General features: G+C 34.0%; 1 non-coding gene across 1 annotated transcript; it reads left to right on the top strand.

The window, feature by feature from the left end:
* The first annotated feature begins 16,477 nt into the window (after positions 1-16,477).
* LOC123627154 lies at positions 16,478-16,618 on the top strand. Its single transcript, XR_006731158.1, has one exon. It is a non-coding gene; the product is annotated as a U4 spliceosomal RNA (small nuclear RNA).
* Positions 16,619-17,554: the final 936 nt, after the last annotated feature.

The raw sequence follows: 17,554 nt of genomic DNA, 5'->3' as shown, positions 1-17,554 counted from the left end.
CAAGTTTGGAAGTCATTATTTTAAAGGTGTGGGTTTAAAGCTAACTATTCTAAGTAGAATATAGAGTACACTTATTTTTATAATTACTTCTGCTCCTTGATGGTGTTGTTTTTTGTTGTATACTCAACAATTTAGTAAATAAAATACTCACAAATAAAAAATAAAAGAGTTTGAGGCAAAAGTAATTTTAATTATATAGATGGTTACTCAGTACTTTTATCTTTGAGAAAATAACATATTTTAAAGTAAAATTTTATAGCATGTATCAAAATAGAATTTACCTTTATAAAATTTTATGCCATTTATAAAATTATAATGTACTTACACTATCATGGCCAGGAATTTATTTGCTTCAAAAGAGAAAAAACAGTTAATCCTATTTTGCTCACAGATATCAAATAGGTTAATGTTTGCAAACATATGTATAATTTGTCCATATGTTCACATTTAAATCATCCATTTGTCATTTTGTTTATTTCCTCTTTATGTACCAGATTCTTCACAGTTAATGCAGTAGTTAATTTTAACAGCTCTAAGTTATAGCTATAATGCTACAATTAATTCAACCAATTTAATAAGGGTGAAATCAATAATAGTTAATTTAGTAGAAATAAACAGTATGAATAGTTGAGCACATAGTTTACATTTTGTTGCTAATTTTTGGCATTATATTATCAGATTCTAAAATTTATATTATTATTTTTGCTTCTGAATTTTGAGAACATTATTTCAAAATGCAAAGCAATCTAAATTACAATCCTTTGATTCCCTTGTCCATATTTATCAATTATAGATTAATTCTGTTTAAAGACATTTAGAGATTCACTGGAAATACATATGTCAGCATTTGTTAATCTTCTTTTCAGTTAACCCAATAAGTAGGGGACCTAACAAATTACGAAACAGTGTCACCAAACTTACTACACTAGTCAATGTAACACATTTCAATTACACAATGATTTAGTGAATATTTGAGCACCTACTGTTCTATACTGTTAAGATAAGCACACTTAATCCAAATCACACTTCAAATTATTCTCTCTGGACTTGAGTAGCTCATTTGTTTATCCCACACACATTTGCTGAATACTCACTGCATAAACAGATCTGTGGTAATAAAAGCATAAAATTTTACACATCAAGCTCATGGCTCCAAAAGTTTATAATGATTTACAGGATTTAGACATAAACATGTCACTATTACCACAAATGATGATTACTGTGAATAATAATTCAACTGTTTATTATAATACTCCAAAGAGGCAGTATGTACTATCATTAAAATTAACCAGTAAGGCATAATAGAAGAGGTGATAACTCAAACTGATTTTGAAATATGGGAGAAGTTTTTGTAAACTATAATGAAACACTACTGGAGAAGCAAAAACATTAGAAGAGCAAAGGAAAACGTTTTTCAATTAGGAAAGCAGTTAGAATTAAGTTATAGGATTAAATTAATATAAAAGTAGAAGGAAAATTAATTTTTATTTTTTATAACATACAGATATCGATGTAAAACATGTATGAAATTAACAACCATAAGACTAAAGAAAATACAATGATAAAATCAAGATATTTAAAATAATGTAATATTATAAAAGCCAAGGAACATACCAAGTAGCAAAGAAGTGGCCAACCCCATTCTTCTTTGGAAAAAACTGTTGAAGACATGGTGATCCTTTGAAATACTTAGATTTTAAATCTGGTTAGTATGTTGAGATGAATATCATGAAAACTTTTAAACATGTATATATTTAATACCATAAATCAAAGAAAGGAATAGAATGAGATGGAAATTACCTGTGAAAGACTGAGTAGAATAAAATTAATAGTAGAAAAAGAAGATGCATTGTGTGATGCTTTGTGCTTACAGTTATAGCCATACCATTAGGTACAGGTAGCAAGGAAGAATATAAACTGTAGCAAGGTAGATGCGTGTGATAGGATTAAGATTAGGCTGGTATTTTGGTTTTGGAGGGGATTTAATATCAATTTAACAACTGGAATCCCTTCTCTGATAGGCAGTGTTCAATAATTTCAATTATTCTATGATTTTTCCTAGCATGACTACATGTAGAACTTAGTACCTCCTCTGAACTGATACCATAAGCCAACCCACACACATTCCAGCTCCTCCAACTAAGCAAAATCAAATGCAGATGTTAAAGCTACTCTGTGTTTTGGCTCCCATGCATAGATTATGAAAGTAAATAGAAGGCTCTATTTATCATTCAAGTCCCTAATTATTGAATACCACATATGTCAAATAATACAAAATGTGAAGTCAATTATATGTGTGTTCAAAATCAGCTGTCTACTCAAATTCAGAACTTCAGTTTTATTATTGGCAAAAGGAGAGTAATAATATCACCCTTCAGGGTTATCACAGTAATTGCAGTTGACATATTAAAGTGACACATAATTTACCATATTTTAATAAATAACATTAAATAAAATACTACTGCAACTCTAAAAAATCTTAACAATATTGTACATTTTCTCCACTTCTAAAATATCCTGTCATGAGTTATTGATACTATGATACTCTTCCATGGCAACATAAATCATGAAGAATCTGTTTAAAATAACCTGAATTATTTAAAAAGGATATGATGAAATTGTCTACAATGTAAATAATCACTTTTCTTTAATCAGATTTAATGGAAATTTTAATTTTCTCATGTTGGACTTTCTTAAGTCAGGGTTCAGTTCATATATAAAGTATTGAGAGTCAATTTGTACCAATTACACATCACATTTTTTTTCTAGCAGAAATATTTTAGTGTCACCCACCTTGATTTGAAATGCCACAGTAAAATAATCTCCTTGAAAAAGCATGTCTCCTCTAGCCTTAAATTAAACATAATCTAACACGTGTTCACTTAGCCTATTTAAAAGCAAATTGAAGCTCATACATTTATCTATACATTTTCTACTGTATTACTCTTTAAGTTTCTAAATTTAATGGTACAAAATTGACATGTATATGATTTAGTTAGAAAAATTTGATGTTGGAAAATTAATCATTCACTTATAAAATCAGATGTTCAACTTGATATTAATTTTTCATTATTATTATTATCTTGATTTATTCCTCAAATCAATTTGGTCTTTCCACATTATAATAAAAAAGATATTAGGCTCTTAACATTAGAAGCTACTTAAAATTTAAACTCCTGATTTTACACAAGCAAAACAAGTCTCTTGTATCTTTATAGCAACGGTCTGGTACGTCGGGATGATACGAACCTCCTTCATTCTACTGAAAATTCTGGGGACAGAAGACTGTGGCAAAAGGAGAAAGAGTTTGAAGAGAAAGACTCTGCTTCCCTTGATGAATAGCTTGGCCTAAGGACAGCAGAGTTAGCAGTTCTACTCACTGATCTGGATATACAAGCCATTTAAGTAGTACTAAAAACCAGTGAACTAGAAACTGCTGTACTTATACTATTTATATAATTAAATTATTTAATAGGATATTGGAAATGACAATTTCAGCAAAACAGCATGTAATATTATTGGAACAGAATACGTATTTTTGCACGCATGTGAGGTGTTTAATATTCCCTCTACTGTCACAGTGTGTTTTTTTAAGAACACCACAGAAAAAAGATGTTTGAACTAAAAGTTCAGGGGAAGATATATTAATATTTAGAATACGCTTTCTAGTTTCAGTAAGTGGCAGTGATCTAACCTCATTTGTAGATGCTCACTAAAGTTTTCAGAAGGGAATTATATTCTTTCCTTCAGAATGAGGTGAAGAGATTATTATTTGGTTATTTAATTTTTTGTTTTCTTATTTTGGACATATGCTATGCTTTTATAGCTTATTTCATAAAAATATCATCTAATTGCTGTTGCCTTTTGCAGCTACAAATTATCTATGTTCTAACATTAGTTTTACTATCATCATCATCTAGAAATAGAATTGTTTTAACAGAGGCCTAATATAAAATATGAAATAGACTGAATCCATAAGGAAGGGAAAAAAATGTTTCAGGGTTACTGTGGGTTAACTTAATAGTGTAGTTTGATTCCAATAGTCTATTGTCCTTAGAAGTTTATGGAATTTTCTGTGTCTTCCCTCAGGTACTCATAATTTCTGCCTTTAAATTATAGGTGAAATAGCACTTTCAATACTGTATTATTTTATAATACAGAATCTATCATCTAGATATTAGGTCTGGATTAAGGAAATGGACTCAAGTCTGAGTGTCCAAGTATAAATCCAAAATCCAAAAATTACTGTTTAAAGTTGGTAAAGGTTATAAACTCTTTTTACTTCAGTTTTCTTATCTTTAAACAAAGATGATAATATTACATTGTTATAAAGATGAAATAGTTTTACTCATCTATAGTTGTAAAAATAGTGCTGTTATTCTTCAAGGAATTACTTGTCACAATCAGTTACCTCAAATTCATGTGCTTACATTTCACTCTTTGTTGCAACCTGTAGCCTATGTTGGACTGTGCTCAGATTTGGCCTATTTAAATTGATTGCACAAATGACTTCTTAAATTAACTCAGTTACTATTTTATTTTCTACAAATCTTTAAAGACTGATACTAGAGAATAATCATTAATATTATTTTTTAAGAAAATTAAATGATGGTGGTAAACCACTTAATATTCTTTCTAGCAGCTTATGTATATTTATGCATGATAAATATACAAAGGGTTATCAGTCAATTAAAAAATAAATGTATGATGTGTAATCAATAGACTTAGGCTTAATGTACAAAGTATAAAATAGAATATCAAAAGACTTTATTGATAATCTAGGATTTAAAAAAGATGCATTTTCAAAAGAACATGGATAAATAATAAACAGCATATTCATAAAGGAATATCATCTTGCAATTAAAATTAATGGCCTAGAGCTACATGTATTGGCAAAGTAGATTTCAGAAACAGAATAGTGGGTGAGTATCTCACAACAACAACAAAAAGTTTTTAGTAGGTACCAATATTTCCATTCAAACTTAGGGATAGAACTTCATGGAATGTACTCAGAAAGCTTGGGGACAAAATAAATGCAGATCTGGTTCATAGCTTGCCGACATAGTCTTGTAACAGGACATGACAACACTGAATTTGGAAAATAATGCACTCTCAGATTCTGGTAGTGGTAATGCATTTTTTTAAAAAAAATTATTTATTTCAACAGATTTAGGGGGTACAAATAGTTTTTTGTTTTATGGATGAATTATATAGTGGTGAAGTCGGTAATGCATTTTTAGATTCTGTTGAGGAACAGAATTGCATGTGAAAGGGAGCTGCTACTTGCCATTATTGATTCTTGTTAACCGAGTTTCTTGAAAATGTAAAAATCTTCTGTAGATGGAAGCCTTGGAGGTATTTCCAAATCCAAGGAGACTGAGGAAGAAGCCAGGAATGAGACAGAGGCAGGTTTAAAAACAAAACCATTTGTGAGCTCTGAAACGGATCAAAGGAAATCAACAGCTCCATCTTCGTTTTCCTATAAGCTTTGTGTCAATAGCTTTTTAGTTCTCTTTATTGACTGCACTTCATTGAACAGATCATCAAATATCAATATTTTGAGAGTTTCATGTTTCCCTCTCATATTTTCAGAATCGTCAATCATTTGTCATTCAATCTCATGGTTTTTAACTATATGTATCAATGATTCCTGCATAGATATTTTAAACTCTATCTTTTTTAGGTCCAGTCCCTGATCTCCAATTGCTATTGGACATCTCAACCTGAATATATTAAAAGGGCTTTCAAATAACAGGAAAGTAGCACAACCATTATTAATAGCTACATACACAACTCATTCTCTGTCTTATATGTCATATTAAGTTTAGTGACTTCATCTGCTATGTAGTGATGCAAGCTTGGGGTCATATTAGAATCTTCCATCTCTCTCACTTAATATAATCAATCAATCAACAACTCCATCCACAGCTCTTAATACTTGCTGCCTTGCCAAAGTCCAGGCACTCCTTTTATCTTGCCTAAACAATTGTGATTGTTTCTTATTCCTTTCTATTTCCTACAATATTGCCTGCATTAATTCATTAAAACCTTTCAGTTTTAGATTATCAATAAAGTCTTTTGATATTCTATTTTATACTTTGTACATTAAGCCTAAGTCTATTGATTACACATCATACATTTATTTTTTAATTGACTGATAACCCTTTGTATATTTATCATGCATAAGATGATGTTTGGATTCTATATACATTGTGGAATAGTTAAATCTAGCTAATTAACAAATGCATCACCTTCACATAGTTCTCACAGAAGTACAGAGTAGAATGGTGGCTGCCAGAGGCTGGGCGATTAGAAGGATTGGGGACATAGGGAGATGACGGTCAAAGGATACATAATTGCAGTTAGATAGGAGGAGTAAGTTCAGGAGATCCACTGTACAGCAAGGCAATTATAGTTAATAAAGAGATATTGTATTCTTGAACAATGAAAAGAAAGTGGATTTTAAAAGCTTTTACTTATTTAATTTTTATCTGCTCATTTTGGCACCTTGAAGACACAGGACATGTCTTAGTCTTTTCTGATGCTATAAAATCTAACACAGTACATATCTTATAAGAGATAAGACACATGGTGTAGCCATTTATGGCTATAGTAATATATATTTACATTTTTCAAATATTTAGTTTTAATTCAAACTATGATAAAATGCATTGACTTTTATCTATGTTTCAAGTTGTTACATTGCTTTTATTTAAATGGACCAAATGAGGCATTACCAGAGTAGAAAATAATGAATCTTATTAAAATGTACTGAATAAATTAGACTGCTCTTAGCTGCAAGGGAGAGAAAACACAGTTTGAACTGGATTAAACTAGAGGAAATTTATTGTTCAGAAAACCTAAAAGATGTCCAAAGGTAGAGGGGGAGGTATGAGTGAGTCCAGCTTATCTATTCGTATTATTACTAGACCAATCCGTAGTCTGGGAGTAAGTAGCTGCAGCAGTTTCTGATGCCACATCCCTGGTTGGACCCCCCACGGCACTTTCCTAAGGAAGTAAGGAAAAGTTTCTGATAAAGCCCTTAGCTAATTTTCTCTCATATTTTATTGGTTTCTTTGGTTACCTGCTCACCCTTGAACCTATCATTGTTAAAAGGAAAAGAATTACCGTGTTTGGCTTATAGGAATCATAATCTAACCCCTTGTACTTGAGATGGGGTCATATTTCCCTGGATCATGTGGGAATGTCTGAAAAAAAACTAGATTTCTTTTAGCAAGGAAGAAGTGGGAAATAGATGTGAGGAAAAACAACCAATACCATTCATTTTATATATGTGAATTAATTGGGCACTGAGCATATACACAGTCAGGGCTACAGGATGTTTATTGGGTCCACCTTCCTTTTCATCTATCTGGTGGGAAATACACTGCTAATAGGCTACAACAGAGTCATTATGTTAGATCAAATTCATGCTTAGTGTTTTTCTCTAAATTCAGTCCTATGTTTTTCTCCATTTTCCCACGATGTGCTACTATTTTTTAAAAAATATTTCTGCTTCCTTTAAAATAATAGGATCATCTGATTTGGAAAGCTATATGGAATATGAGAAAAAATGAAAAAAATCACATACTTCCATGTATATTGTCACATTTAATTTCATGATTCACCTTTTCTAGACCGTGAACTCTCTTCTTTTTCATGGTTGGTTTTGCAAGTGTCTTTTCAAGTTAAATAGTTATTTAGTGTTGCCTCCATTAATATGTATATGGATGAAGTTTAGAAACCAAGAGTTTAAAGACATCATGAATTTCTGAATGAAAACATTTTGAAATGATTGTATTTGGTACCAGTTTTTGTGCGTGCTCATGGGATACAGCTTTACTTTCTTCCAGAACATAAATTCATAAGGGAAAATTGTTGTACACAGCAATGAAATGATGTAGTTATAATTTGAGAAAGGCTGATGTTTTAATTAATTTTTTACACAGTACACTAACATTTGTATCCAAAAGCTGAAGCTTTTTGGACATAGTATCCAATTTCATTTCCATATTATTTTATTTGAGAAAGTAGTTATTTTCTTCTGTTGGCAAATAGGTGAAAAATACCATTTTAAATAAAATTATGTTTATTACTGCAAAGTATTTGACAGTGATAATTGCTATTTTAATATTATTTAAAGATTAATTATAACAATGTTAGTAGGGAAGAAATTTAGTGGATGATGTAGATTATTTTTCTTTCCTAGGAAATTTTATATTTAAATGAACTGTATTTCTATATAATGCAATTTCAGCATATTATGTGCCGTATAAAATAAATGAAGCCTAAATTACTACATTTTGCAGAATCAGTACTTATAAAAGGATATCTAGGGAATTTCATTGTACATACCAAGTAAAATGGAATATTAGTAATACTGTATCTTACCAACAGTTTATTTTCTTGGATTGGAGATAAGCAAATTTTCATAAAAACATTAAGGAGATATTTACAATAAAAAATAAGAGGACATATGAAAACCTTCACTGTCGCCTGCACTGCTAAATTTCATTCTCTTAACTATTAATAATTCTTACATTTCAAGTAGTAAGAAAGACACTGGAGTGATCGTAACAGAATGTAAGACACCCATTTCTGACATTGTATCTATAAGCAGCTCTCTAGAAAGATGGTTGTTTACTATAAAACTCTAATTTCAGAACAACAACTCCCACACCAATTTGGAAAAACTACTCCCTCTGAAAAATAACCATAGTGGAACGAGAAAGACTTCTGTGTAATGCTAGCAGCAAAAGGGGAAATTCCTCTAATGGGAGACTGAGTAATCCTGTGGAGGAAGGAGAAGCAGAAGGACTCACCAAAGGTATCACCAGGGCACAAAAAACTGTTATGTGAAAGTCACAAAGTCATTTAATTTGGAAATACACACACACACATATTCAGTCTTTGAGTCTGAGTTTTCATGGATCAAAGAATCTCAGGCTAGAGTGTTTTAGGCAGTTCCATAAAATCAAATTACAACTTTTAATTTAGCAATAAAATGCCACCATGGACAATAATTATCCAGGGCCAGATTCCGGTTAACACTGGTGGCTCCAAGATGGAATGTACTTTGTCTCCTGGATAAACTTACAACGTGCAGAGGCACTCAGAGTGCCAAGACGGTGGTCCTTGTGTCAGTCGTGGTGCAATCACTTATACCAGGAATTGGAACATACAAAAATTAAAAACAAGTATTAACTAGAAAAAGGAGATTGAATGAGTCAAAGGATTACTCTAAGGAATATCAAAAAGATAAATGCAGGAAGTAACTATTACTGTCTTTGGAACTGAAGGGAAGTGAATAAGGGAGAAATTAAGTGTTTAAAAGATGCCCCTCTTCCCTCTCCCCATAATCCTCCGTGCTGAGATTCCAGCCTCGTCAAGGTCATTGCTGTGGCAGGGAAACGTGGACTCCCAGTGACAAAGAAACTTGCCAGAGGTTTGGGCCAAAACTGATCTGAGGAGCAGAATGCTGCGTGGTGGAGGAACTTGCTGGAAAGTGTGGCACCCTGGAGCTGAGTCACAGAAATGGTTCACTGGGCAGTGGAGAAATTCACCAAACGGTGCAGTTAAGTTGCTGCTGATTCGCAAGAAGAGTGTACCAGGTGTTTGCGAAACTCGCCGGAGGGCAGGCTGGAGTTGATCCAGGAGCAGGGCCTATTAGGGGACGGAAAGCTTACTAAATGGTGCAGGTGGGCTGGAGCTGGTCCAAAGGAACGGCCCCCTGAGTAGGCCAAGAAATTCCTTGGTAATACAGACAGGGCGGAAGTGGCATTGTGAGTGAGTGCCATGGGCCTCAGCACACCACCACTGGCGACCGTGCTGGAGAAAACAAGAAAAGAAAAAGAAACAGTACCCCGAGACAAGGAGAGCGCCTTCCTTTTGCTATAGCCTTACAGCATCACCCCGGTATCTTCTACTGACAGAGCTTCTATTCCACTATCTGGCGAAGGAGACATTTAGAAAATGCAGATTAGGATCACAAAGAAGGGCAAAGACGGAAAGATAGGAGCTGAGAGGCAATAAACTGATAACGGTTACAGTGCCTAGTAGTGAGAATGGCAAGCTGAGCTATTTCTCTTCTACTTGGATTTAGGTTATAAAAAAGCCCTTTATGTTTTTAAGACTGCTCCACTTGGAGTGTGGCCAAGTGTTTAATGCACACCTTATCCAATGCTTCAGATTCTTTCAGGCTCTTGTTCTTGGACTTTCATCTCTCATTCCACCTGACCTACTCTGATTGTGACTGACATTAAATATGCCTTTTCATTTACCCAGAAGGTGCCATATAGACCAAACTCAGCTACACAGAAGTGTGGTGAGGTTACCTACCCTTGGAACAAATTCGATCAATGAAGGAGCGCACAGGGGAGGGAGTTGGAAAATAATTTACCTTTCCATGTCTCTCTCTGATAGATTGTTCAAAGATAATGACTGCCTTTTTAGAAAGGAATAAAGCTTGCCAGCAAATTAACTTATATTTTCTTTTTTAGAGTCTTTGCCACATTTCATTTTAGCATCGGTCTCATTGCCTAGGTCTCCTAAGCATCAGTATGTTTATAATAAAACTTTCCTTTATATTTTTGTTTGCTTGTTTTTAAATATATTTGGTCTAAGACTATCAGTACTGGAGGTAATTCTATATAACAAATAGTCAGGATAGTATTTTGAATTTTAATTACAAACCTGTTTGAAAGCATTAGGAGCCTCATTGCTTTTGATAAGTGAGAAAGCAATTACCCTTGGCGAGAAGTGACATGGTCTTTTTTAAAGCATCTGTTTGTGATTAATTAGTTGAGATAGCAACCCATGCAGTTTAAGGTATTGGGAGGTCAAGCAGCCATAACACTTAATATGGGGAGGAACAGTGATAATTATAAAGATTGTGAGCTGGATTCACCTGTTTTGATGTTATTTTAGACCTTGCAATTAAAATAATAGATGTAGGGCAGTGAATTTGATACTAGGGTAACTAAAAAGTGATTGTGATCCTCCAGTGGTGGATAAATTGAATTTGGAACCAAGTCCATCTCACAGATGATTCCATTTGTTCACGGATTCACCCTACATTTAATTTACTGATACACACATGTATGTGTGTGCATCAAAGTATCTATCAACTTAACAGCTCACAGGATCATTGCAGATATTTTTGACCTTTGACCCTTGGATTTAGGATATAATAATAAGGCCAAAATGAAAACCCAGGAACTGCCTACCACCCAGCCACATTATCCTTGAGATAAAAAATAAGAAAAGATACTGTGCTCCCAGATGAATTAAAAAATTGCAGCCACCATCAAATACTTAAAAGATTCAGGGCAGTGGTGGTGGTCTCCATTCAATTTATCTGTCTGGCTTCTCAATGCAACAGCTATATCATGGTAAAAAATCATTGGACTATTGTAATATTAACCTTTCTCAAAGCTATTTGGCTGGATATGGTATATTTTCTGGTGCACAGTAATATTGTCTTTAGCATTTAGTTTGTGCCAATTCTTTTCTTTGCAATTTACATTAAAGTCAGTTCACTTTTATATAGTAAGTATAGTACATTATTTTTACCATAGTATGTACATTTTTACTGTATTGGCTATGCAAATTCTCTTGCTAGTAATTAAAATATTATCTCTAGACAACTTGGTTATAATCACCTTCTGAAAATCATCATACTGATTTTCTCTATTGATGGTACATTTGGGACCAGCCTTGAGTAGGTACAGAACGAATGTGCAGACAACTTGAAAAAGTGGCTCAAATTCCATGTTTCTTAATTTTGCTTACATTCTTCCTGAATACATACCAAAGACTTCATGATGACTGTAATGGATAATTTATACGTCAATTTGACTGGGTTAAGGGATTCCAGATAGCTGATAAAACATTATTTCTGAGTGTGTCTATGAGGGTTTTTCCAAAAGAGTTTAGCAGTTAAATCAGTGGATTCAGTAAAGAAAATCTGCTCTCATCAATGTGGGTGGGAATCATCCAATCCCTTGAGAGCCTGAATAGAACAAAAAGGAGAAGAAATGAGCAAATTGACTCCATTTGAGTTGGGATACCCATCTTCTCCTGTCCCTGGACATTGGGATTGCTGGTTCTCAGGCTCTCAGACTCAGACTGAAATAAACCACTAGCTTTCCTGATTCTCCAGCTTGCAGAAGACTTTTTGGCCTCCATAACTATGTAAGCCAAATCCAATCCATGGAAAAACCAATATTTCTATTCTGGTTCTGGTTTTCTGGAGAACCGTGACTAATACAATGACCTGTGAGCAAATGAAGGAAAATGAAAGGAATTAAATTCAAATTCCATTTAATGATGAGTTAATGCTCTGTGTTGGCATTAACTGGAAATGAGTTGTTGCCATATTATTGCCTCATCAGGGTAGTTGCAAAGGATAAAGGTGAAGAAATGTACTTCTAATATACAGTAAAACTGGTTACCTACTTTCTATGGAAGAAAGGAATCCTGGAACATATATGTACTGACTTGTGTGTAAAGTAAATATGGACAGTGGGTCAGTGGCCTGGCAAGGACAAACTAAGAAAATTGGTGTCTAGTAGGTCGGACACAGGGAAATATAGATGGATTTATGTTGGTAAATGCAAAATATGTGAACACTGATGTTTCATCTAGAGACCAAAGGATATCACACACACAGAGGAGGTTTCTAACCAGTGAATGTAGAAGATGATGCATGCTGTGGAAATTAGGTAGCTTCTCTCCTTTGCCACATAAATTGTTTTACAGTGGGCCCATGAACAGGGTGGACATGGTGACAAGGATAAGGACTATGTATTGTTTTAACAAAATGGAATCCTTTTCCCCAAGTCATCTAGCTGTTGAGACTCATGAATACCCAACTCATCATCAGGAAAGAAGGTTGCTGAGCTCTTGATATTTCACAGGAATCCCTGCCTGCCCCCTCAGGGCTGGCCAATTACATTAGACTCCTTGTACCTTGAAGGGTGTAGCTATCTTTACCAGAAATGGTGCGCACTCCAGACAGACGGGTGCTTTTTCTGATTGTATTGTCTCTACAGCATTATCATCTGAGGGCTAATAGAATACCTGATCCATAAACCTGGTATCAAAAATAGTGCTGATTCATACCAAGAGGCACATTTTATGCAAAAGAGTTGGAGGCATGGGCTTAGGATCATGGATCTCATGACATTATCATATGTCCTGTCACTGAGAAACAACCAGACTGATAGAAGCGTTGACAGCATATGCAAGTTTTAGGAGAAACACCTTGTGGAGTTGTAATGCTGCCTTCCAGGAAACTGGACATTCCCTGAACCATTTGACAATGCACTGTGGTTTGTTTCCGTAGCTAGCTTAAATGGATCATGTAGCCAAGGGATTTAAACAGGATAACATATCTGGCCATTGTATTCACTGAGTCATTTGTGCAACTTTTATTTCTTTTCCCTGTGGCTTTATGTCCTGCCAGGGAAAATATCCTGGCTTATGGGGGGAAATAATTCTTCCAGGAGACACACTAATGGTGATATTGAACCAGGAGCTGCAACTAACACATGTCTACCTGGTGCACCCCTTCCAGTTGGCCAAGGATGAAGAAAATCTAGCATGTGTGATATGATAAAGGGAGCTGCAGCAATAGCTTTTTATTTTTATTTTATTTTATTTTTTAAATTAATGTTCTTTTTCCTCATCTGTCTTTTATTCGTATATATTCATGGGGCATGAGTTCAGTTTTGGTACATCGATATGCTGCACTGTGGTGAGGTCAGGGCCTTTGGTGCACCCATCCCTGAAGCAATGCACATTGTGCCCACCAAACACTCTCCCACCGTCCACCCCCTGCCTTTTCAAGCCTCCACTGTCCATTATTCCGCACTCTGCTGCCATGTGTATATGTTATTTAGCTTCCACTTATAAGCAAGAACATGAAGTATTTGTCTTTCTGTGACTGACTTGTTTTACTTAAGATAATGGCCTCTAGTTCCATCCATGTTGCTGTAAACTTCATGACTTGACATGACTTCATAGTTTTTTTTACAGCTGAATAGTCTTTTGTTGTGTGTATATACTACAGTTTCTTTATCTAATCCTCCATTGATGGACACTTAAGTTGATTCCATATCTTTACTATTATAAATAGTTCTGTGATAAACATATGAGTGCAAGTATCTTTTTATATATTTATTTCTTTTCCTTTGGATACCCAGATACCCAGAAATGGGATTGCTGGATCATATGGTACTTCCATTTTTAGTTGTCTGAGAAATCTACAAGCTCTTTGTAAATTAATGTTCTTCTTTAAGAACATGTAGGAGATTGAGTTTGGTCTTCTCATAGACTCTGCCTGATTGAACTCATATTTTTACAGTAGGTAAAAAAAATATTTTACACAAGTGGTATCCCATTTTTATGTATAGAACTTAGATATATTAATACTAGTGGGACCTAAGCACATCTGAATGCCACAGTGAATAATGGACTACATCAGGCATATCTTCTGTGTTGCATCACATTTTCTCAACCTTACCTGTTTCCTGGGCCCCTGGCCACTTGCTCAACCCCAGCAACTCCCATGGGGACCAACTCTATGTAGTCCATCGGAGTTTTTTTTAATGTTCCTTAAAGCCAATACCTAGAATCTTTGGCTTCTTCAATTAATTCTGGACTCACTCATAACATCATTTTTTTCAAAGAAGGAGACCAAGATATCCCAGCAGTTGCCAAACAGATCAGGCAGGACTTCTCAGAAGTATGGAGAAGCTAACTCTGCAGAATGAAAACTTTGCCCAGTGGAGGACAGATAGCAACTAGGAGTCAGCAGAGAAATTCCTCTTCGTGCTGTCCTCTAATAGACCATCCAAAGGCACAGAGTCTCACCAAAGACTTCCCATCTCACATGGCTCAGGGACCAGTCTGTGCTCTTCCCAAAGCAGCAGCCAGCTTAGTAACTCACCACCATGTATTTGTTTCTCACTATCATTGTCCCAACACTCTCACTGCCCAAGGATTACACCCAACTCAATATTTCCATATAAGATTTTTCTCAGGTTCTATTTTCTAGATAACTTGGGCTAAAACATAAGAAAATATACTTGAACATAAATCTTCTCAATATATAAAAACATTTGAATGTTTATCTAACAATTTCTATATCAGTTCAAATAACAGTGGTTTTATAAAATACATAATATATGAATTACCTTTTTCAATTTTAAAATAGATGTGCTTATTTTTAGTGATCTTGAAACAAATATTGGTTAATTGATCAGTGAGGTCAGCATTAACAGATTATCATAAAAGTGATTGATAAGCCCAGTTCATATGACAAAGTTGTTTACATTTGTAATTGAACATTTTCTTTACAGTCGATATAACAAATATAATTACTTATAATTAGCATTTATATTCTCATTCAAAATTAGAAGTTAAGAATCCTTAGAACTATCACATTTATTTTTCAATATTAAAAGAAAACCCTTTCAGTTTAATTAATAAAGAGAACCCAATTTTATGATAAACATATAGAATAAGTATAGGTTTAACTTAAATTGAATGGCAAACATACTCTAAATATTCAGCTTTATCTTACCTATCTAAAGATAAGCATTTTTATTTTCAAGGCAGTCTTTGGCTTCACTTTGAATCCTGTCTATGCTTAATCAAACATATTATGACTCATGGCTGGGAAAGATGTATTTCTTTAAAATACTTATACTGAGCTGCTCTGTTCGATTAAATTGTTATCACCCTGGTCCTATTTATTTAGAAACTCTGTTTTATTGGTTTATACCACACACACACTCCCCAAAAAACAACAATGACAATAAAAAAAGCCACATATGCATGCATGCAAATAGATTCCAGATGGCGTTTAGTATTTGTGCTCTGCAGAGAAGTAGCCATTCTGGTAATGGCACACAGGACTTAAAAGCCATTGTCAATCACTGAGAAAAGTACCCTTTTAAATAAAAACATTTTCCACATTAAACCACCATAGTCTTGTGTTAGACAAAAGCAATAAGGTGTGATTATTCTCTGTTCTTGACCTTCATACATGCTTAAACTTTTAGAAAGAAAAGTGTTCCAAAATACATTCATGATTATCACCATTATTATTATTCAAAAATTATATGACTGACAGGGCCATTCCCCAGGTCATTTTTTTCTTTCAATCACAAGTTCTCATTCATGACCCAGAGGCAACAGCGTTATGCAAAGTGGGGCGGTTGAAAGGGGAGAACACGACTTTCTGAATATAACTGTCCCACTGTGACATCTCAGACCTCTTTGTTACAGGAGGTGCTTCTAAGGGGATCATGAGCTATTGCATCTATTTAAGGAAGGGAATAAGCTGTAGGAATGCTTTCCTGAATTTGTTATGAGACTTTTTGGACAAGTGTGACATGTGTATATTATTTACATTCAAAAGAGTGGTTTGGTGTCTCACTACAGCAAAATAACTGGTTAAAAACTAAACTTTAGCTTTGTGCAGTGGCAGTATCGTAGCCAAGGAGGTTTGTCCAAGGCCCAATTATTGCTAATTGAAAACTTTTCCCAATACCCTGCCACGACGACTTGCAATATAGTCGGCATTGGCAATTTTTGATGGTCCCTATGGGGACTGAATAAAAATAAATAAATAAATAAACTTTAAACAATACTGTTGAATTCTATTAATAGTACCACTTGAATTTTATTTTATTTTTTTTAAATTAAAAACATTTTAATTATTGTGAGTACTTAATAGTTGTATATATTTATAGGATACATATGATATTTTGATACAGGCATACAATGTATATTAATCAAATCAGGGTGATTGGGGTATCCATCCCGTCAGGCATTTATCATTTCTTTGTGGTTAGAAACATTGCAATTCCACTTTTTTAGTTATCTTAAAGTATACCCTAACTTGTTGATTATAGTGACTTTGTTGTGCATCAAACATTGTTCATTCTATCTAATTATCTAACTATTAATATATTTTTGTAGCCATTAACCATCCCCATTTTATCCCCCCTCCCTGCTACTCTTCCCAGCCTATGGTAACCATCATTCTACTCTATGTCTCCATGAAATCAATTGTTTTTAATACTTAGCTCCTACATACAATTCTAAATTAATAGAAACTTAGAGTTTGAAGGTCATTTCTCACAGTTTATTTTCTCCCTACCTGTTACGGCATTTAGCATTGGCTTTCACTGTTCTATTGACAGTGAGCTTACTCTTTTCACAATGAAATATATTCCTTTTAGAATCTGTGCAGACAGGGATTTGCTTCTGTAAAAGAACATAAAAATACTTAGGAATCACTAATATAAACATGATGAAATCTCATTAATTCAGCCCAACTAGAGAAGCATCATAATAATCTGAAATGCATATTATTTTTAAAGTGAAAGTTTCAGTCATTCCCAGGGCATCTAGCAATTAAAGTTAATGTACAAACACTGCCAAGTAGAAATCCTGCCAAACCCTACATAATGCACAAATAAGGCTCATTGTTAATTATAATTGGTATGCAAATGGTTGATTCTAATTTAATTGAAAAGAGATT

This window comes from Lemur catta, chromosome 23 (assembly GCF_020740605.2).
Source record: "Lemur catta isolate mLemCat1 chromosome 23, mLemCat1.pri, whole genome shotgun sequence".
Classification (NCBI taxonomy): domain Eukaryota; kingdom Metazoa; phylum Chordata; class Mammalia; order Primates; family Lemuridae; genus Lemur; species Lemur catta.
This window is presented reverse-complemented; position numbering and strand designations above follow the sequence as displayed.